Genomic DNA, 25,061 nt, shown 5'->3' with positions numbered 1-25,061 from the left:
AAACTGACCACAATATGACACAGATGATAGCATTAGTAATACATGGACTTTGTATGGATATTCTTATGCTCAAGGTAGAAGAAATAAAAAGTACATTCAGAAAGAACACAGGTTTTTTAGACAGATGATTAATGCATTTATTATACAAATTACTAACTCATTTCTCATCTACGAATCTAGGTTGATAAGCTATTGGAATAAGAAAGCCCATCCTGGCAGCCATGGACCTTTGTTGTGGTCAGAATGAGTTGCAAAGAAAATAAGGAGCATTCTCTTCACCCAACTTCTCTACACTAGCCTCTTACATAATTATGGTACATTATTAATAGCAAGAAATTAACATCAATATAATGTTATTAACTAAAGACTTTATTTAGGTTTCAGTAGTTTTTTCCCTAATGTTCTTTTTTTAAGCCATCATCAATCTTCTAGAGGTGAAAAACAGAGGTTGAAATAAAAAGTTAATGATATAGGATTAATAGCAAGGATTAATAGTAAGGATTATACTCTTTAGATAAAAAGATTAGTGAATATGAATAAATAAAAATAAAAACCAACCAATATGAAACACACAGAGAGAAAAAAGAATTTAAACAACAAAAAAAATAGAGCAACAGTAAAATGTGAGGTAACTTCATGTAGCCTAACACACATGTAATTGGAAGACTTGCAGATCAGGCAAGAGAGACAGACAGGAGCATTAAAAATATTTGAAGAAATAATAGCCAAAAATTTTCCAAAATTGGTAAAATTCTAACCTGCAGATCAAAGAAGCACAAAGAAGCATAAGTAAATGAATCATCAGAGAAACTACACAAAGGCACATCATAATCAAATTTGCCTTAAACCAGTGATAAAGGGAAAATATAAAAAGAAGAAAAAAAGACTTACTTAAAGAGAGGAACAAAGATATGAATGAAGCACGTTTATCAAAATAGAAGATAGTTAAGCAACATCTTTAAAATATTGAAAGAAACATTTGTCAGTCTAGATTTCTATGCTATGCAGCAATATTTATGAAAAAAGAAAGTGAAAGAAACACTATTTTTCAGACACACAAAATCTGAAAGAATTTTTTACCAACACTTAAAAAATGTTAAGAAAAATTATTCAAGCATTCAGAAAATAATACCATATGGAAATCTGTAGCTACACAAAGAAATGAAGAGCTATACAAAGAAATAGAAAAGATACAGAAAAATTTTAACTAAGTTATTCTTATATTTTAAATAACTTTAAAAAATAATTTTTCTGACAAAGGTGTAAAGGCATTTCATTGGAAAAAGGATTTTCTGTTCAACAAATAGCCTGGAAAAATTGGTAACCTATATGTAAAAACAGAAATATAGACCATACCTCACACCATACACAAAAATTAACTCATGATGGAAAACAATGCACTGATGGTGAAGTAGGATGCTCCCACCCCTCCCAAAGCCAAAGCAAAGACTTTGAAGGCCAAGAGGATAGTGCTGAAAAGCATCCACAGCCACACAAGAAAGAAGATTTGCAGGGGCCCAAGACACTGTGCCTCCAAAGGCAGCCCAAATATCCTTGGAAGACCCCAGGAAAAACAACCTTGGCTACTATGTCAACGTCAAGTTCCCCTGACCACTGAGTCAGCCATGAAGAAGAGAGAAGACAACAACACACTTGTGTTTGCTGTAGATGTTAAAGCCAATGAGCACCAGGTCAAACAAGCTGTGAAGAAGCTGTATGGCATTGATGTGGCCAAGGTCAACACCCTGATCAGCCTGATGGAAAGTATATGTTCAGCTGTCAACTGGTTCCTGATTATGATGCTTTCGATGTCACCAACAAAATTAGGATCATCTGAGACTAGCTTGCTACTTCTATCTATCTATCTATCTATCTATCTATCTATCTATCTATATCTATCTATATACACACACACACACATATATATGTGTGTATTACCACTAAAAAATTTAACTTGTAATGGACCATAGTCTCAAATGAAAAAGGAAAAACAATAGCTCATGACTGTAATCCCAGCAATTTGGAAAGCTGAGGCAGAAGGATCACTTGAGCCCAAGAACTTGAGGTTTCAGTAAACTATAATTGTGCCACTGCTTCTAGCCTTGGCTTCAAAGTGAAACTCTACCTCTAAAATAAATAAATTTTTTTAAATGGGTAAAGTATATGAACAAGCATTTTACTAAAGAAGATGTATGAGTGATTAACAAGGACATAAAATATGTTCAACATTATTAATCATCAGTAAAATGCAAATTTGAACTACAGTGAAATATGTTTTCAAACACAACAGAATGAGTATAAGCTACAAAACAGACATTAACAAATGTTGATGAAGATGTGGAGAAAATGGATCCCTTAGACATTGCTGGTGGAAATGTAAAATGGTGCAGCCATTTGGAAAACAGTTTGGGAGCTTCTTATAAAGTTAAACATACAACTACCATAAAACCCATCAATTTCACTCCTAGGTGTCTACCCAAGAGAAATGAAAACATATGTTCACAAAAAGACATCCACATGAATGTTTATAACAGCATTATTCATTATAGCTGAAAACTACAGACTCTGTCTGGATTCCTTTCCCCATACCATGGCTTGGAAGTTCTCTCAATGTAGTAAGCTGATAAAAGTTTAGTGCTCAACTTGTTTTATTCTTCTTTCTTAGAGGCATTAAAATATTAATACGATGTATTTTAAGATTAATTATGATCATTGTGAGAAAATTATAATTTTATATTCAAAATAATTTATAATTAAAATTTAAAAACTCTATTGACTTTCAGAAAGTATAACCTTACTACCAGTAAGGTTCTTATGCTATATATGATATAATATAATACAATACTATATAAAGCTAGACTGTGATAAATTAAAGATGTACACTACAGACTTTAAAACAACTGCTAAAAACTCAAACAAAATGTTATAGCTAATAAGTTAATTATGAAGACAAAAATTAACTTTAAAAAATAGCTAACTCAGCAGAAGGCAAAGTGGGCACAAAGGAACAAAGAAATAAGGGACATATAAGAAAAAGTAACAAATTATAGACTCAAACACAATCATAGATATAATCACATTAAATATAAAATATCTAAATACCCCAATTAAAAGGCAGAGGTTGTCAGATGTATAAAAAGGTAAGACTCAACTATATGCTGCCTACAGGATTCTACTTAAAATATGAATACACAAAGAGATTAATATGGTTTGGCTGTGTTATCACCCAAATATCATCTTGAATTGTGGTTCCCATAATCCGCATGAGTCATGGGAGGGACCATGTGGAGTAATTGAATCACACAGGTGGTTTCCCCCATCCTGTTGTCAGTGATAGTGAGTTATTTCTCACAAGATCTGACAGTTTTATTAAGGGGCTTCCCCCTTCACTGGGCACTCATTCTTCTCCTTTCTGCCATCATGTGAGGAAGGACATGTGAGCTTGCCCTTCCACCATGATTGTAAGTTTCCTGAGTCTCCCTTGCCCTGCAGAACTGAGTCAATTAAACCTCTTTTCTTTATAAATTCCAGTATTGGGCAGTTCTTATAGCAACATGAGAATGAACTAACACGTAGATTAAAAACACATCAATGGAAAAAGACATATCATACTAAAACTATTTTTTTTAAATCTGGAGTATCTACATAAATATTAGAAAAAGATGATTTCATGAAGCAGGTAAGATTACTAGGAATAAATATCCATGAAGAAGTCTATTCATGAAAAAGACAAAACAAATAATCTCAAATGTTTATGTACTTAACAGCATAACTTTAATGTTTATAAAGAAAATCCATAAATGGAATATATGATGGAACTAAGACAATATAAGGTAATCAACAATTATAGTCAAAGATTTCAACTTACCTCTTAATAATTGGTAGAACAAAGAGATGTAAAATCAGCTAAGATACAGAAAATTTGAACAGCAGCATCAATCAACTTGATCTGATCCACATTTATAAAATACTTCACACAAAAATATCATAAGGGACACTCATTTCCAGTGCCCACAAAACATTTACCAGGCAAGACTATATTCAGACCCACAAGTTTTAAAGAACATAAATCATACAAATGTATTATCTGACCAGAGTGAAGCTTAGTTAGACATTAATAACAAAGATATCTAGAAATTCTCTAAATATTTGGAAAATAAACAACGCACTTCTAAATAACCAATGGGTTAAACAAACATGCAAAAAAAAAAAAAAACTAAATGAATTTGTGGAATTAAATTAGTGCTTAATTTATACTACTAAACACCTATATTAAAAAAGAAAGGTTTAAAATTGGTCAGGTGGGTGGCTCACACCTGTAATCCCAACACTTTGAGAAGCCGAGGGAGGCAGATCACCTGAGGACAGGGGTTCAAGACCAGCCTGGTCAACATGGTGAAACCCTGTCTCTACTAAGAATACAAAAAATTAGCGGGGCATGGTGGCATATGCCTGTAATCCCAGGTACTCAGGAGGTTGAGGCAGGAGAGTCACTTGAACCTAGGGGGTGGAAGCTGCAGTGAGCCAAGATCAAGCCATTGCACTCCAGCCTAGGAAAAAAGAGTGAAACTCTGTCTCAAAAAATAAAGAAAGGTCTAAAATCAATGACCTAAGCTGCCACGTAAAGACACTAAAAAAAAAAATTAAGATTATAATCATAGCATTATTAAATTAATTATGCATAATTAGGTATAATTGTACTAATTAAATATTTCTGATAATTATATAATAATTCAAAGCAAAAAATTCAGTGATATGGTAAACATAATGTTCTCCATTGTTTATAAAGGGCAATGAAAATTTAAAACAATTGTTCCTTTGAAAAGATCAGTAACATAAATAAACCACTAGCAGATTTGTCAGAAAATGTAAGATGAGAAAACTCACAAAATACTAATATCAAGAACGAAATAGGAATCATAACTATAAAACCCACAATTATAACTTCTAAAGTAATTAGGTTTGTCTTTTAAAACTTCTCCATATAAAAACTCCAGGCCCATATGATTTCACCAGTGAATTTCACCAAACATCTAAAGAATAAGAACTATCAATTCTATACTAACTCTTCCATAAATTGAAGAAAAGGGAATAATTTTCAAGTCATTCTTTAAAAAGAGAATTAGCTGAGAGGAGGTCAAAATATCAACATTAATAGGAGTTTGAAAGAAGTCAATTCCAAGTCTCATAGATGACCTTGAGGGGCTCAAAACTTCAGTAGAGGAAGTCACTGCAGATGTGGCGGAAAGAGAAAGAGAACTAGAATTAGAAGTGGAGCCTAAAATTGTGACTGAATTGTTGTAATATCATGATAAAATTTTAATGGATGAGGAGTTGCTTCTTCTGGATGAGCAAAGAAAGTGGTTTCTTGAGATAGAATCTACTCCTGAAGAAGATACTGTGAACATTGTTAAAATGTCAACAAAAGAAATAGAATATTACATATACTGAGTTGATAAAGCAGCAGCAGGGTTTGAGAGGATTGACTCCAATTTTGAAAGAAGTTCTACTGAGGGCAAAATGCTGTCAAGCAGCAACACATGCTACAGAAAAATCTGGGGGAAGGAATAGTCAACTGATGCAGCACACTTCATTGTTGTCTTATTTTTTTAAATTGCCACAGGCATTTCTACTTTCAGCAACTACCATTTTCATCAGTTAGCAGCCATCAACACCAAGGCAAGGCCCTCTACCAGCAAAAAGATTAAGAGTAGCTAAAGACTCAGATGATTTAGTATTTTTTTTACAATAAAATATTTTTAAATTAAGGCACATATATTGTTTTAGGCATAATACTATTACAAACTTAACAGGCTACAGTATAGTACAAACGTAACTTTTATATGCACAGGGAAATCAAAAGATTTATGTAAATTATTTCATTGCAACATTCACTTTATTGTAGTGGTCTGGAACTGAACCTGCAATATCTCCAAGGTATGCCTGTATTATGTGCATGGATCAGAAGATGCAATATCCATAACATACCAATTCTTCCCATGGTTATCTACAGATTCAATGTAAATTCAATCAAATTGCCAAAAGGGTTTTTGTTTTGTAAATATCAGTGTGTTAATTCAAATATTTATATGAAAAGGCAAAGGAACAAGAATAGCCAAAACAATTTTGAAAAAGTAAAAGTTGGAGGACTCAAACTACCTAATTTCAAGTTTGATTATAAAGCTGTGATAAAAACAGTATAGTACTGAAATATCTATAGATCAATGAAATATAGTCCAGAAATAGACCTACACATATATGATAAATTGATTATCAACAATGGTGCAAAGGCAAGTCAATGAAGAAAGGACAGTCTTTACCAACTAGATATTTACATGTAAACAACAATGGACCTCATTCCATACCTTCTACCATACACAAGTATCAATTCAAAAGGATTATAGCTCTAAAATGAAAATCAAAAACCATAAACTGGCTAGAAAAAAATATAGGAAAAAATATTTGAGACCTTCAGTTAGGCAAAACTTTGTTAGATACCACACTAAAAGCACAAGCCATTAAGGAAAAAGTGGTAAGTTGGACTTTGTCAAAATGCAAAACTTCTGTTCTTCAAAAGACCCTATTAAGAGAACAAAAAGATAAGCCATAGACTGGTAGAAAATACTTGCAATTCATATATTTGATAATGGACTTGTAGTCAGAATATATAAATAACTCTAAACTCAATAATAAGAAAACAACATTTCAGTTTAAAAATAGGACAATGATTTGTATAGACAGTTCATAATAAAGATATATCAATGGAAAATAAGCCTATGAAAACATAATCAATCTCAATAGGTATTAGAGAAGTGCAAATTGAACCCACAATGAGATACCATAACTCATCTATTAGAACAGCAATATTAACAAACAAACAAAAACTGGCAATACCAGGTGCTGGCAAAGATGTTTAGATTTTTTACATTGCTGATGGGAATACAAAATGGTACACCCACCTTAGAAAACTGTTCGTCAGTTTCTGATAAAATTAACATACACTTATTATAGGATCTGACAATCCTACTCCTATTTATGCTAGAGAAATAAAAACATATTCACACATTCTGCACATTAATGCTCATAACAGCATTAACTATTATCACCAAAAACTGGAAACAAAATTTTCTTTGTGTAAAGAATGGATAAATAAAATGTGCCTATTCATATCATGAAATACTACTTAGCAAAAAAGAATAAAAAATTTGCTAATACACATAACAATATGAATAAATCTCAAGTGCATCACGCTAAGTGAAAGAAGGCAGATTCAAAGGGTTTATACTGTATGATTCAATTTATATGATATTCTGGCACAGGAAAAATTATAGGGACATAAATCAGTTGCCAGAGACAACTTGGAGGAGAGGATGACTAAGGACTATGGGGAGATTTTTGATGTGTGGGAATTATTTTATATTTTGATTTTGATGGCATTCTCATGACTGTACTGTATGTGTTTGTCAAACCTACAAAACTATCTTCTAAAAGAATAAAGTATTATATTTTGACAAAATAAGACACAAAGAAAAAAACCAGCTTCATTTTTCAATTAGAAATACAAAGTCATTCCTATGAAAATAAAAGTTCAATAAATCTAATAAAAAGTTCTACAATATTATATACTCAAAATAACAGTATGGGAGATTATTATTTTAGTTTTATATGGTTATTTTTGAACTCCATTCTGAGGCGGACTATCTACAGCTGATCTTCGTTATTTGCAGAGTCTATATTTATGAATTTGTCCACTTGCTAAAATGTATTTGTACTCTCAAAATGACAGGGCATTTTCATGGTCATGTGTGGACAAATGCAGGGTCGCAAAAAACTGAATGACCTGACATATACATTCTCAGCTGAGGGGAAACAAGGTGATGCTCTGTCTTTATGTTTCAGCCATCATACTGTATACAAGTGTCCTTTTCTTGGTCTACTTAGTGACACTTTTTTCACATTTTAATGCTTTTTATTGGCAATTTTGCCTTTTAAATTGGCCCCCAAGCATAGTGCTGTAGTGCTATCTATCTAGTGTTCCTAAACGCAAGAAATTTGTGTGATGTGTCTTATGTTACAATCTATGTATACCCAATTTTAAAAGTATCTCTAGTTATAAGTCAATTATTGAATAAACATATAATATTCACACTCTAATAAAGTTAATTGCTATAATCTTTCTATCTTTAAAGTTAAATAACGTTCTTTCAATATATGTTGAATTCCACATTTTTTGAGATTACTGGGTATGGTTGTAGAAATAATACAAAGTTAATAAGTATTTTTATTTATACTTGATTGAATGCTTTTGAAAAACAGAATTTAGTAATAATTGAAATGATTAAGGTAAGTTTTCAAAAAGTTTCATTCTTACAACCAGCATATGAAGCAGACAGTATTATTATCCCAGTTTTAGAGATGAAGCATCCAGATTCAATGTGGTTACACTAACACCTTCAAGGTTAAAGAATCTAGTGCCTGAGGGATCAGTTTTAAACTTTAGTGGGTCTGACTCCAAAGCTCTTTCAGTCACTACAGGAGTCCAATATTGGCAGTTTTTCTTGTCTTTTTCTTTTTTTTTTGTAAATGACATTTTAGAAATAGTACAGAATTTCAAAAGTCCAACATCATAGTTATTAGTTTGCATCACCTTGCCTTTACAGTCAACAAATTTAATTGGGGAAGAGGCATATATCAGAAAGATTTTTCTATAATTATTTCAGAAATTATCACATTGATTCTGTAGATTGCCCTATTCATGAGCATTCACGTGTTGTTTTTAGAAAAATAATTAAATGTCCCTTTCTCCATAAATAAAGCTTTATATAATGCATTTTAATGGAAGTGAAGGTAGCGAAAGAAACTATTTCCTGATGTGTAACCTTCTAAATGTGTAATGTGTTTTTTACTTTGTACTTCATTCTGTATTTGTGAATTTGCCCACTCAAATTTATTTGTAATCTCAAACTGATACCCGTGGCACTTTCATAGTCAGTTTATACAAAGAATGAATAGCACACTTGTTGGCCAAAGTTCTTGTTCATTGAATATATGAATCTTGTTGGCTCTGATTAAAAAAAAAAAAAGTTGATCTATCAACCTAGAAAATACCTGATTTAGTGCCTTCTTACTGCCATAAAGTTTCCTCTGTTGTTTGCTTCCCTCTCAAATACATGCCAGCCTGTTGAATTATGCAAAAACAAATACAAAAAAGGAAAACACTGTATCTACTTTTTGTTTTATTTTAGTTTTACATGGTTATTTTTGAGAGATAACAAATATAGAAAATTCAATAGCAAATTTAGTTGATTTGGGAAAGTCCATCTAACATATAAGTAAATAAAAAATTATTATTCTGAGTTTACCTTTCCTTGACCAATGTAAATCCAAATACATAAATTTAGTATTATTGGGGAAGGAAGACGACCCCGACCTTGATTCTTTCTACATTTATATCTACTTATGAATTTCTGAATCCTCTTATTTGACTTTAAACCTAGGTTTGCTGACAATCGTCAAATGGGGAAGAGCTATTTTATATGAATCTATAAGAAGTAATAAGAACTAACTCACAGCATTTAGGAACAGAAGCATATTTTTGGTTGCTGTCTTCCTTCATTTACCTACTACTTTCAGGCACAATATTTCCATCTTTCTTATCTATTCAATCTATCTGTTGGTCACTGGAATATCTTGCCAAATAAAGGGCAATAAAGGCATTGACTTAAAAAAAAAGTAGATATAAATAACCAAGAAGAAAGTGAACATTCCTTTTTTTTCTTGCAGATGCAGAAGACATATAACAGCTGTATTTCTAATAGTAGAAAAATTGAGTCTTAGGTGGCAAGGCTGTGAAGTGCTGCTGCACAATATCATTCAGACATCCAGTTTACAATCCATTTCCAAGGAAACATGCTATTTATCATTTCCCTCCATGTCATTAATCACTTTTCAAGATGTATTTCTATATCCCATATTGTCCTTTCAAATTGATTTATCTTAAAGTCCAATTAATGACTCTTCAAATTCACTTCAAAAACAAAATTATGTTCAGATAATAGTTCTTTTTTCTTGAAGAATACAAATTATAATAATATATAAAAACTGAAATCTATAACAGAAGAGCAATGAACTTGTTTGGACCCTAACTGCATTTGGCTAATACTATGATATTCTGAATTGAGCATTCTATTGAAAAACAAAAAGGACTCAAATAGAAGCAACTCATTTGGGAATTATATTATTTACATAATTCACATATTTTCTCTTTTCTTTCACGTGAACAGTTGCCATTAAAGATGCATTGCAAGCTTGCCATTCTTTGGAATAACGTATGAAGTGACATTAACCCTGGGAGCAAAGAACTCTTTGAATTTGTCATGGCTTTTCTCTGCCCTTTCATGAAACTAAACGCAGGGTGATTTTTGGCCACTGACAGGCTAGCCACTTTTGGAGGAAGACCAGTGAGTAAATTTGATTTTAAAACTGACCACAACTTTTCATTGACATTTATAGGCAGAGACAGATGTTAACTTGTAATAAATTTGAAAGCAGAATTTTATTTTCAGAGCCATGAACCAAATATGAACTTTCCAATGCTGCTTCCTCCATTCAGGCATAACTTTTCAGTATTTGTTGTAATTTGGTCCGGCAATCTACTAGAAATTGTTCCAAGTCAAATTAGTTGAAATATTGCAATGCCATCTTTTAAAAATCTTTATTGAGATGTAATTCAAAGGCCATACAATTTACCCATTGAAAATGTACAATTTAATGTTTTCTTAGTATATGCACAGAGTTGTGGAACCATTACCATAATCTAATTTTAGAACATCTTTTATCACCCCCAAATGAAACTGCATACCCATTAGCAATCACTCTTATTCTATCCTCCATCCTTAGTTAACGAGTTCCTGTTTCTAGAGGTTTGACTATTCCAGACACTTTATATAATGGAATCATAAATTGTGAAGTTTAGTGATAGTCTTTTTTTTACTTAGCATGTCTTCAAGGTTCATAAATGTTGTAGCTTAAGTCAGTATTTCATTCCTTTTTGTGGCAAATAGTATTTCATTTTATGGATATATCACATTTTATCTATCCATGCATAAATTGATAAGCATTTGCATTGTTACTTTTTGACAATTACAAATAATAGTACTATAGATATTTATACACAAGATTTTATATAAATGTGTATGTTTTTTAATTCTCTTGGTTTTATACCTGGAAGTGAAGTTGCTGAGTGTCATGGTAACTCTATGTTTAACATTTTACAGAACTATCAAAAAATTTTGCAAAGCAGTTGCACAATTTTACATCCCCACCAACAATATATAAGTGTTCCCATTTCTTCACATTCTCTCTAACACTAGTTATTGTCTACCTATGTAATTATAACTATCCTGGTGGGTAAGGAGTGGCATTTCATTGTGGTTTTTGACTTGCATTCCCTAATGACCAACGTTGTTGAACATCTTTTCAGATGTTTTTTGCCAATTTGTGTATCTTCTTTACAGAAATACCTATTCGTATCCTTTGTGTACTTTTAATTGTGTATTTGTCTTTTTATTGTTGAGTTGTAAGAATTCTAAATATATTCTGGATACAAATCTCTTATTAGATAAGTAATTTACATTTTTTCTCACTTTAATATTTTTTGTGGTGCAAAAGTTTTTAGTTTGACAAAAACCAATTTACCTGGGTTTTTTCCCCTTTGGTTGTTGCAATTTCAGTGTTATATCTAAGAAGTCATTACCTAACTAAAAGTCATGAAGATTTACTTTATAAAATGTTTATAGTTTTAGCTATAATGTGGTCTGTGATTAATTTCAGTTAATGCTGTGTATGGTGTAATAAAATGGGTTCATCTTCATTCTTTTGCATGTGGATTTTCAGTAGTTCTAGCACAATTAACTGAAAAAAATCTCTCCACTAAATAATTTGACATTCTTGTTTAAAATCAGTTGACCATATAGATAAGGATTTATTTCTGGATTCAAAATTCTGTTCCATTGATTGATATATCTATCATTAGGCCAGTACCACGCTGACTTGATTATTTTAACTTTGTAGAGTGTTTTGAAATCATGAATGTGATTCCTATAACTTTATTCTTTTTCCAACATTATTTTGGATATTCTGGGTCCCTTGAAATTTTACTTAAATTTCAGAATTAGTTTTTACACTTAGGCAAAAAAAAAAAAAAGCTGAGATTTTTATAGAGATTGTGTTAAATCTGTAGACCATCATGGGGGGTAATATTATCATGTTAACATATTAAGTCCTCTAATCTATAAATGTGGAATATTTTTCTATTCCTTTAGAACTTATAATTTCTTCCAATGATGTTATACAGTTTTCTGAATATATATTTTACATTTCTTTAAACATATTTCTAAATATTTTATTCTTTTTGATGCTGTTGTAGATGAAATTGTTTTCTTAATGTTATTTTCAGATTGTTCCTTGCCAGTGTATAGAAACACAGTTGATTTTCATCTATTGGTCTTGTATCCTGCAACCTTGTTGAAATTGTTTACTAGTTCTAATAGTTTTTTAGTGGAGTCCTTAAGACTTGCTATGTACAAGGTCCATGTTGCTTAAGTAGAGGTAATTTATTTCTTCCTTTCCAGTTGAGTCTTTTACTACTACCGCTAGCCTTCTTGCTCTGGCTAGAGCAATAGAAGTACATGGGATTTTGTTTTAAAAAATTACCTATTGACATTATCATGATTTCTGTCCTTTATTCTAGTAATAGGGCAGGTTACATTACTTAATTTTCATGTGTTAATTCAACCTGAGATAAATTCCATTTGGGCATGGTGTGAATTTTTTTTTTTTTTTTTTTTTTTTTGTATGTGTTGCTGGATTCAGTTTGTAAATATTTCAGAAGAGATTTTTGTGTCAATAATCACAAAAAATACTGGTACAGTATACCTGAGTTGCCTTGTCTGATTATGGTATCAGGGCAATACTGACTGCATAGAATAAGGTCATAAGTGTTTCTTCCTTTTCCATATTCAGAAGAGTTTGTAAAGGATTGGTACTAATTTTTAAATGTTTGATAAAAATCGCCAGTGAAGCTACCTGAAATGGAAATGTTGTTTGTAGACATTTTAAAATTCCTAATTAAGTTTCCTTGCTTATTATAAGTCTGTTTAGATTTTCAATTTCTTAGTGAGTCAGTTTTGAATGTAACTTTTTAGGAACATGGTAATTGTATCACATTTACTGGCATACAGTTCTTCATAGTATTTCCTTATAGTCATACTTATTTCTGTAAAGGCATTAGTAATGTCAACTATTCATTCCTGATTTAGCAATTTGAGTCTTCTCTGTTATTAGCATGATCCTAATAGCTAAATGTTTGTCAATTTTGTTGATTTTTAAAAAAAATCTTTTGGTTTTGTTCATTTTCTGTATTTTTTTCTCTATTTTATTTATGTCTACTATAATCTTTATTATTTTCTTTGTTCTGTTTGATTTGGATTTAGTTTGACCTTTTTTTCTGGTTTCTCAAGGTGAAAGTTTAGGTAATTGATTTAAAGTTTTTCTTCTTTTTTAAATACAGGCATTTACGCAACTAAATTTTACTCTAAGCATTGTTTTAGCTGTATGCCACAAATTTTAGCATGTTGTGTTTTCATTTTTTTCATCTCAAAGTGCTTTCTAATTTCCCTGGTAATGTCTTCTTTTACTCATTGATTATTTAGGAGCACCCTGTTTAATATCCACATATTTGTGAGTTTCCTGAAGTTCCTTTTATTGTTCTACCTTAATTCTATTTTGTTAGGAGAACATACTTCCTATGATTTCAACAGTGTTAAATTTCCTGACACATATTTCTTAGCCCAGTATGTTTACTATTCCGGAGAATGCTCCATGTATGCTTGACAATGTATATTCAGCAAATTTAAGTGTTCTGTAGATGTCCATTTGTTTTAATTGGTTTAAAGGGTTCTGCATTCTCGTTGGTCTTCTAAATAGTCACTCTATCCATCATCGAAAGTGGACTATGAAAGCCTCCAATTACTATTGTTGGATTGCCCATTTCATGCCTTTAATTTTACTAGTCTTTGCTTAATGCATTTTGGGGTTCTGTTGTTAAATACATATATGTCTATAATTATTATCTTCTTGATGAATTAATCACCTTAACGATAAAACATCCTTCTTTAGTAACTTCGTCTTTTTTAAAATTCTTTTGTTTGGGCCAGGTGCGGTGACTCACACCTGTAATTCTAGCACTTGGGGAAGCTGAGGTGGGCAGATAACGAGATCAGGAGTTTGAGACCAGCCTGACCAACATGGCAAAACCCCATCTCTACTAAAAATGCAAAAATTAGCTGGGCGTGGTGGCAGGCACCTGTAATCCCAGTGACTTGGGAAGCTGAGGCAGGAGAATCGCTTAAACCCAGGAGTCAGAGGCTGCAGTGAGCCAAGATCGTGCCACTGCACTCCAGCTTGGGTGACAAGAACAAGACTGTCTCAAAAAAAAAAAAAATTCTTTTTTTCACAATATTAGTATAGTCACTCCAGCTCTCTTAGGATTGCTATTTGCGTGATACAAAATTTTTCATTCTTTAACTTTCAACCTATTTTTACCTTTGAATCTAAAATGTGCTGCCAATAGACGGTGTATAGTCGAATCTTGATTTTTGCACAATCTAACAATTCCTATCTTTGGTTAGATTGTTAAAAACATTTGCATCTAATGTTATTAATATGGTTTGACTTATGGTTGTCATTTCATTTTCTATATGTCTCATGGTTCATTCTTCTCTTCCTCCTTTACTCAACCGTCCCTTCCAGGTAAAAACTGCTATCTTAGTGTGGGAGATGAGAGTAAAGTGAGCCTCCTTTTCTTGGTTGAACCCATTGAGAATAGGGCTTAAATCACATTGAGCTGGGGATGAGGCATGTCTTTAATATAAGAGACTTCCATAGTTCTTACTCAGATTTAGTACTATAGATTTTCTTGAATAAATATTTCTCCATTTCCTCTATGTTCTTAGGAGAGTTTCCAGTGACTACTTTTTTAATAATTTTCACCAGTTATAGTTGTTTCACTGGGGAGACGGTTCACAGAGGTCATTACACCACACCCATCCCAGAAATGCTTCTGCCATACCATTTGATATGTCTTCTGAGGAACTTGAGGCAATGCATAAGTTCTTATCAGTGTCAGAGCAATACAAAGAATATCCAATATATGCTTCTGGGATTCCTCATCTCTGATTTTCAACTTCTCTTCTGACATGGAAAAATACAAAGAAAGAAAGGACATCTGGATACTTCTTTTTCTACTTTATACTTTCAAATTGATGAGTTGGAAAAGATGGTGGAACTGAACAACCCAAAGGCCTGCTAGAAATTTTCAGCTTCCCACAGCTCTCACTAAAAGTGTTGCTACTTGGGAGGCTGAGTCATAAAAATTGCTTGAACCTGAGAGGCAGAGGTTGCAGTGAGATGAGATCAGACCACGGCACTACAACATGAGTGAGAGAGTGGAACTCTGTCTCAAAAAAAATTAAAATAAAGTGTTTCTATGTAAGCATAAATCATATTCGTAACAGCACTTTCGTTGGGTAGATTGATGATACTTTTATATCTCCTGAATTAAAGTTCATATAACTGTGTGCTGGAAATGTCTAGACTGAAATATGATGTCTGAACCTGTCAATGTCTGACAGAAACCTGTTTATATCAATCTGAATAGCTTAGATATGATCCTTGCCCCTAACTCTTGTAGAGTTCTTGAAAATGTACTACAAATAATGTCTATAGTGATACAAGGACCTTTACTGTAAGGTATATGTGTCATAGTTGCTAAAGAACAAAATTAGAAGTACATTAAAAATTCTACCAGGAATATTAGCCACTTTTGCCTCTAATAAGGTACCTGTTAAGAATATAACTCATTTTAATACCCCTCTCTCAATAACTGATAGAAAAAGCACATAGCAAATCAGCAAGTATATAGTAGACTTGAACAACTGTCAACCAACAACAACAACAAAAAAAGAATATAACTCATAATCTAATAAGAGACAAGTGGCAAATATAGTTAATGTAAATTTTCATTTAAAAAAATGATACTTCAAGTTTCAGCTCCAACATGTAAAGAGCTTTGAAGTTGTCACTTGGGGACTTATAAGAAAAAACAACTGAATAAATTGGGGGAAACATAATTTTCTTGAGGTTGCAGGGCAAACCAACTTTCAGAAATCAGGAAAGATGGACAAGTTCACAAAAACAGACCTGAGTTCAGTTGATCTGGCACAGAAGGTGCTGGAACTATAAACCTGTAGATACAGTTAAATAGCAATGTTGATGAATGGATGAGGGTTAAGTGTAGAGTTCCTTCAGAGGGAAAGATGCCTTAGGGCTGCATTCTCAATACTTTCACGGAAACCCAGCAGGTTTGAAAAGCCAAGAAAGCTCACTTCTTACTTTTGGCAGGAAGAGGTGAAAAATACCATTTTGAAGTATGACCAATGTGTTCTCCAGATGAATAACAAAGGCCCATTGCCCAGTGAAAAATATTTCACCAGAGCTTTATCTCACATAGGCAGAAAAGCAACTCCAGCCCACCTCTAGCCTTCTTGTGTCATCCAAGGTGCCTGGGGGTGGCGGGGAGGGAGCAAAGGTGAAAAACTTAGGTCACAGTCCAGGGACTTGTTATCAAAGAGGTTTCATGACTTACTTGCTCATAGTCACATGTTCAGTTGAGGTATAAAAGCATATTTAGTAGTTTCAAAATGGACATTCTTGAGGCTTCTAATACAGAACTGAATTCAAAACAAAACAAAAATAGCTTTTTTTTGCAATAGGTTTGTCACCAGAACACAGGTATTGTAAAAACCACCCCTAAAAGCCACAATGGAAAAGGAATAAAATTTGGGTACACATGGTTGTCTTGGACCCCAGGTTCAGGGAAGTCCACCACTACCAGCCATCTGATCTATAAATGTAGTGTCATTGACAAAAGAACCACTGAAAATTTTGAGAAGGAGGCTGCTGAGATGGGAAAGGGCTCCTTCAAGTATTCCTGGGTCTTGAATAAACTGAAAGCTGAGCCTGAGTGCGATATCACCATTGATATTTCCCTCTGGAAATTGGAGACCATCAGATATGACTATCACTGATGCCCCAGGACATAGAGACTTTATCAAAAACATGATTACAACCACATCTCAGGCTGGCTGTGCAGTCCTGATTGTTGCTGCTCACATATATGTCACGTAGATGAATCTGAAGCTGTAATCTCCAAGAATGGGCAGAGCCGTGAGCATGTCCTTCTGGCTTCCACACTGAGTGTGAAAGAACTAATTGTTGGTGTTAGTAACATGGATTCCACTGAGCCACTCTACAGCCAGAAGAAATACAAGGAAATTGTTAAGGAAGTTAGCACTTACAGTAATTGGTTACAAACCTACCATAGTAGCATTTGTGCCAATTTCTGGTTGGAATGGAGACAACATGCTGGAGCCAAGTGCTCACATGCCTTGGTTCAATGGGTGGAAAGTCACCTATAAAGATGGCAATGCAGTGGAACCACACTGCTAGAAGCTCTGCATTGCATCCATTCAAACCAATGCCTTCAACTGACAAGTTGCATCTGCCTTTCCAGGATGTCTACAAAATTGGTGGTATTGGTAATGTGCCTTTGGGCTGAGTGGAAGCTGGTGTTCTCAAACCCAGCAAGGTGTTCCCTTTGCTCTAGTCCATGTTACAACTGAAATAAAGTCTGTTGAAATGCACCATGAAGCTTTGAGTGGAGCTCTTCCTGGGGACAGTGTCGGCTTCAATATCAAGACTATGTCTGTCAAAGATGTTCGTTGTGGCAATGTTGTTGGTGACAGCAAAAATGACCCACCAATGGAAGCAGCTGGCTTACTGCTCAAGTGATTATCCAGAACTATCCAGGCCAAATCCCTGCTGGCAGCACCCCTGTACTGGATTGTCACACAGCTCGCCTTGCTTGCAAGTTTGCTGAGCTGAAGGAAAAGATTGATGGCCATTCTGGTAAGAAGCTGGAAAATGGCCCTAAGTTCTTGAAATCTGGTGATGCTGCCATTTGTTGATAAGGTTCCTGCCAAGTCAGGCATGTTCAGCAGTCCTCTGACTATCCTCCTCTGCATCCTTTGGCTGTTCGTGATGCAAGATAGACAGCTGTCATGGTGTCATCCAAGTAGCCGACAAGAAGGCTGCTGGGAGGTAGCAAGTTCATCAAGTCTCCCCAGAAAGCTCAGAAGGCTGAATAAATATTATCCCTAATACCTGCAGATCAGTCTTAATCAAAACTGTTTGTTTCAACTGGCCATTTAATAGTAAAAGACTGGCTAATGATAATAATGCATCATAAAACCTTTAAAAGGAAAGGAGAATGTTTTGTGGGCCATTTTTTGTTTTTGTTTTTTTTGTTGTTGTTGTTGTTTTGGTTTTTTGGTTTTTTTTATTATTATACTTTAAGTTCCAGGGTACATGTGCATAACGTGCAGGTTTGTTACATATGTATAGCATGCCATGTTGCTGTGCTGCACCATCAACTCGTCAGCAGCCATCAACTCATCATTTTACATCAGGTATATCCTGATGCAATCCCTCCCCAGTCCCGTCCCGCGAGTAGGCCCGTGTGTGATGTTCCTTCCCGAGGTCCATTGATCTCATTGTTCAGTTCCCACCTGCAGGTAGGGAGCATGCGGTGTTTGGTTTTCTGTTCTTGTGATAGTTTACTGGAATGATGGTTTCCAGCTGCATCCATGTCCCTAAAGGACACAAACTCATCCTTTGTGGCTGCATAGTATTCCATGGTGTATATATTGCCACATTTTCTTAATCGATCTATCACTGATGGACATTTGGGTTGATTCCAAGTCTTGCTATTGTGAATGAGTGCCTTAATAAATGCGTTGTTGCGTGTGTCTTTATGGCGGCGTGAGTTGCATAATCCTTTGGGTATATCCCAGTAATGGGATGGCTGGGTCATATAGTACATCTAGTTCTAGATCAGCGAGGAATCATATCACTGTTTTCCATTAAGTTGAACTAGTTTACAATCCACCAACAATTAATAAAGTGTTCCTGTTTCTCCACATCCTCTCAGCACCTGTTGTTTTCCTGACTTTTAATAGTCGCCATTCTAACTGGTGGCGGGATGGTATCTCATTGTATGGTTTGATTTGCATTTCTCTGATGGCCAGCGGTGATGGGCGTTTTTTCGTATGTCTGTTGGCTGTATAGATATCTTCTTTTGAAATGTCTGTTTTCGGTTTTTTTTTTTTTTTTTTTTTGCGTAGCAGCAGCAGTTTAAATTACTAAGATTTTAAAAATCAATTACTCTTTAATAAACAACCAGCTAAAATCTGTCACAGAATTTGTGACACATTAAAACAAAGTTAAATGAGAAAATAAATAAAAAATGTTTGTAAAATAAAAATAAAATTCTTCATCAAACCTAAGTCATAAAAATACACATTTTTCCCTGAGTCTTCATTTCTGAAAACCCCTATTATCATGTAAATCTTATGTTAAATAAATGTGTTATGCTTTTCTCTTGTTAATCTTTCTTGTATATGGGTGAGAAAAAGATATCTTTCTCTTCCATAAATTCAAAATACTTATTATACATTGAGACATAGCAGCAAATCTTTGTGGATCAGTACAAGTCTCTGGAACCAAGTCTTTTGGAAAGAGTGGTTGATCGAAGTATTTTTATTTGGCCAGTGCCAAAAAATAACTATAAAATAACTAATTTTCAAATATATGCTATAAATTAGTTACAAATAAATGTAAATCTTGAAAATAATTTAGGTTTCTAATTAGTCTTTCCAGACTGCATCAACCTACAGAAGGCATATATGTCATCATAAGGGAAACAAGGGTTTTTACTGGTTCAGCTCTCATCTTCAGAACTGTTATCTTCCCAATGACACTTCTAGCTCCTGCTCCAATCTCTCTGGAATACTCGGGAAATCTCAGAAGATGTCTCATATAGTGGCCTTTGAAGACATTATCAGGGTACTTACCATTCAGTATGCACCTATCTGATTCTGAGGATGGCTACAAGGATCTCAGGTCACTTTTTATAGTCTCCAGGCCTGTCCCCAGGGGAAATGCCCCTCCAAAAGTGATAGTTCTTGCTCCTTGCTTGAATTGCAGGGGATTAAAAGAAGAAAACGGTCTAGATATTCTGAGTAATTCACATTATGATCACCTCAAGATTATCTTTCCATCTGTCCTTGGGTCAGGCTGCATTAATCTCTCTTAAATTTTTTCCCATGAAAAGATTAGTCCATCCTATACTAGAGCTAAAGAAACCTTCTAGATGTGACAAATTATAGCTATTTTTTCAGCTTCAGTTACATACTTGATCAGGAATCTCTTAATACACTAATACAGGTAAAACAGTAAAATTCAAGGTCATTGGAATTTTTTTTTTTTTTAGAACACATGTTCTTTTTTAATTTAACTTTTATTTTAAGTTCAGGGGGTACATGTGCAGGTTTGTTACATAAGTAAACATGTGTCATGGGGGTTTGTTTTACAGATTATTGTATCATCCAGGTATTAAGCCCAGTACTCATTAGTTAGTTTTCCTGATCCTCTCCCTCCTCTCCATCTCCATCTTCCAATAGGCCCCAGTGTGTGTTGCTCCCCTCTCTATGTCCATGTATTATCCTTTAAGTCCCACTTGTAAGTGAGAACATGTGGTATTTGGTTTTCTATTCCTGTGTTAGTTTGCTAAGGATAATAGCCTCCAGATTCATCAATGTTCCTGCAAAGAATATGACCTTGTTCTTTTTCGTGGCTGCATAGTATTCCATGGTGTATACATACCACATTTTCTTTATCCAGTCTACCATTGATGGGCATTTAGGTTGATTGGCTATTAGAATTTTTCTATATGTGCTATTATTTTCCTAGTAGAAATATTTATATTTAACATGTGCAAAAAACCATATAAACAGAAAGTAAATAGGGAAGTCTGTTTTACTCTAGAAGTTTGACTTTCCAGCACATACTACCAAAATAGATACCATTTTTTTCCAGAGCAGTATAGCAACTCAGTCAAGATTTTGAATGTTGTCTTTACAAAACTTATTATAAATCATGAATTAAACTCCTAAATAAAAAATTTCTCCATTATTATTTCATTCAATATCAACTGCTAAGCAGTCATCTCTTCAAGAGAGACACATTCCTTCAGTCTCAGATCTACCTGTATCATCTACACTTCTTAAGGTATATTTATACTGTGACCTCAACCTCACTCTGATTCCAGCTGCACACTGTTTAATTTTTATTTCATGTCATCTCTGTTGGACATACATTTCAGATGACTAGTGGTATGAAAAAGCACTTAGGTTCTTCCTAGCTGTGAAATTTTGTGTTCTAGGACCAAAGATAAATCACCTATGGGCAAGGAAAGCTTGTCATGGTGTCCTTCTTGGGCCTATTTAGCTTAAAGCATTTACTGAATCATATGCTACGGGGTTCAACTGTTTTCCAGAAGATCCAATAACTTGGAGATATAAAATAATAAAAATGAAAAATTAGTAAAACAATTTGAAGCACTGTATCAAAGTCAGGAAAAAAGAACGTGACTCACTGAGAACAATGGGCAGCGTAAGTCATATTAAACTTTCCTAAACAATTATGATGGTAGAATAGAGCATATTTTCATATCAAAGGACTAATGTCTCAAACTCATTTTTTATAAACTTTTAAAAAACATTTTATTTTGAAATATTATGGGAAATGAGTATTATTTTTGTTTTCTTTTCATTTTTGTCAGTAATTATTTGCTTGAGAATAGTTTCTTATTATTAAATGTTAAGGTTAGGTTACCTCCCTTTGTGCATATGGAAATATAGAGGCTTAATAGTATCTTATTTTGCAAATTGTAAGTAGTGAGACTTTCTTTCCCCTTGCTGTTATTAAAGTTTCAGCTGTCGCTTTAGCAGTACTACTCTTCTAATATGCAATCAACTGTTTGGAAAGAAGAGATGGAAGTCAAATCTTTACTGTATTAAAACATAAGTCTCAAAAGATGGAGTGGACATACTTTACCCTAATCCTCTCATTAAGTACAGATCAAAACCTCGGGCATTATACGTAAAAGAAACGTAAGAAGACTCTGAAAGTGGAGACAAGACTGGCTAGGGACTGTGGGACCAAAGAATGAGGCAGTGTGTTCCCTGAGTTTCCCTTTTATCTCATACATCCTGGATTGGGTGCTAGAGAATCCAGCAACCCAGAAATATCATCAGCTGGAGCAAAGAGATTTTCTCATGAAAAGTCTGCTCTCTCTCTAACCAAAAGAGGAGGAAAGGGGCACCTAGCAAGACAGAAAACTTTCAGATAATAACAGCACAACTCCAGTCAAACATTTATGGAAATGCATAATGCAGTCTCACTCCCAACCCCATCAGCAAAGGCTAGAAGGGAGCCTGGACTCCACCCTCATTAGATAGAAACATGGTCCCCAAACTCCCCCACATGATAGTATCAGAGAAGGCGGAGTAAGAAACCAAGACATTCATTCCTGTTCCAAGGTAACTCGTGTCACCCCTTCGTAGTGTCAGTGGGGATCATGCAGGCAGGCAATCTACATGCTGACCCAGCTGTTACAAGACACCCAATTCCCTCCTTGCCATATTAATGTCTGTATTAGTCAGGGTTCTCGAGAGGGACAGAACAAATAGGATGAATATACAAAAGGGAGTTTATTAAGGAGTATTAACTCACACTATCACAAGGTTCCACAATAGGCCATCTGTAAGCTGAGGAGCAAAGAGGCCAGTCTGAGTCCAAAGCTGAAGAACTTGGATTCTGATGTTTGAGGACAGGAAACATCCAGCACAGGGGAAAGATGTAGGCTGGGAGGCTAAGCTAGTCTAGTCTCTCTACATTCTTCCGCCTGCTTTCTATTCTGGCCGCACTGGCAGCTGATTAGATGGCACCCACCCAGATTGAAGGTAGGTCTGCCTTTTCCAGTACACTGAATCAAATATTAATCTCCTTTGGCAGCACTCTCAGAGACACACCCAGGAACAATACTCTGCATCCTTCAATCCAATCAAGTTGACACTCAGTATTAACCATCACAGTGTTCAAAGAGAATGAACAGGAAAAATAAAGGACATTTATGACCTCAAGCAATAATGAACACTGCCTCATCCCTCTGCCTAGTATCAGTAGAGGTCATGTGGGACAAAGTAACAAGGTACTTCTCCTCCTCCCAGATAGGATGATGCCATCAGAGACCTAGTGGGAGCCTAAACTCCCATCCCTGCTGATCAGTAACAAAGTACAACTTACCTTTGGGTATCAGCGAAGGCCACCTTCACTTGGCAGTAATGAGGTAGCACTTCTGCCAGTGTGGTATCAGAGGAGGCCTGCTGAAACAGAAGACTTAAATAAGATCTGGATTCTCATAGCCTAATACTCAACATGTCCGGAATACAGTAGAAATTTACTTATCATACCAAGAACCAGGACTTGAATGAGAAAAGACAATCACTGCCTAACTGAACCAAATCTCAGGGATATGCGAACCTGTAGCAAAGGATCAAACATCTGTGTCATTGGAGTCCCATGAGAAGATAAAGAAGGTGAGACTAAAACAGTACTTAAAAGAATGTCTGCAAATTTACCAATTTTGGCAAAAGGTACAAAGCTTCGTGTAAGCATAATAGAACTTGTGGCCCATTTCCTTGCTGTCAAACTTTTCATTATCTCTTCTTTCATGCAAAGGAGGAGGCGGTGAAGAAGAAAGAAACAGAAGGAGAACACAGAAGAAGGAGGAGGAGAAAGAGATGAAGAAGAAGAAGAGTAAGCAGCAGCAGCAGTTTAGTGTACCTTAAACAGGATGAACCCAACAAATCCCATGCCAAGATGCATCATATCATACCTATGAAAACTAAAGCATAAAAGAATTGAAAGCAGCAAGAAGAACTACATCCTACCTATAGTTTGAATAATAGCAGATTTAGCATAAAAATCATGGAGGCCAGAAGAAAGCGGTACATTTTTCAAGGCTGAAAGAAAAAAAATGATCAACCTAGAATCCAATATTCAGTGAAAATATCCTTCAGAAATGAAGAAGAAAGCAAGATAGTCTTAGATAAAGAAAAACTAAGAGAATTTCTAGCCAGCAGTGCTATCCTTAAGGGAAAGAAAAGACTGAAGAAAGTTCTTAGAAAGCAAATGATTTAATAAAAAGAACCTTGAAACATCAGAGAAGAAAAACAGAGTAACATAAAGAGTAAAAATATATATGGCAATATAACAGGTTTTTCTTCTCTTCTTTAGTGTTCTAAATCATGTTTGAAGAAAAACTTTTAGCACTATGTGAAGTGGTTCTTTTTTAATTTTTAACCTTTCTGGGTACATAGTAGCTGCATATATTTATGGGACACACGAGATATTTTGATACAGGCATGCAATGCAAGGTAATCACATCAGAGTAAATGGAGTATCCATCATTTAAAGCATTTGTCATCTCCTTGCATTACAAACAATCTAATTACACTCTTTTAGTTATTTTAAAATTTACAATAGGTTATTGTTGACTCTAACCACCCTGTTGTGCTATCAAGTACTAGATCTTATTCATTCTGTCTAACTATATTTTTGTACCCATTAACCACCCCCATTTTCCCTCCTCCCTGCTACCCTTCCCAGCCTTTAGTAACCATTATTCTGCTCTCTATCTCCAGGAGCTCAGTTTTTCTTTAATTTTTAGCTTCCAAAAATGAGTGGAAAATGTTGTTTCTTTCCATGCCTGACTTGTTTCACTTAACATAATATCTTCCAGTTCCATCATTGTTGTTGCAAATGATAGGGTCTCATTAATTTTACAGCTGAATAATACTCCATTGTGTGTATCTACCACGTTTCCTTTATCCATCTATCTTTTATGGACACTTAGGTTGCTCCCATGTCTTGGCTATTGTGAATACTGCTACAATAAACATGAGAGTGCAGATATCTCTTCAATATGTTGATTTCCTTTCGTTGGGATATAATACCTAGCAGTGGGATTGCAGGATCAT

The 25,061-nt window shown here is 34.4% G+C and overlaps 1 pseudogene; it reads left to right on the top strand.

Annotated features, from left to right (window-relative positions):
- Nucleotides 1-1,625: 1,625 nt before the first annotated feature.
- LOC116275345 lies at nucleotides 1,626-18,086 on the top strand (annotated as a pseudogene).
- Nucleotides 18,087-25,061: the final 6,975 nt, after the last annotated feature.

The sequence above is a fragment of the Papio anubis genome, chromosome 1, assembly GCF_008728515.1.
Source record: "Papio anubis isolate 15944 chromosome 1, Panubis1.0, whole genome shotgun sequence".
NCBI lineage: Eukaryota > Metazoa > Chordata > Mammalia > Primates > Cercopithecidae > Papio > Papio anubis.
Note: the sequence above shows the minus strand (reverse complement) of the source record. Positions and strands in the feature narration are given on the sequence as shown.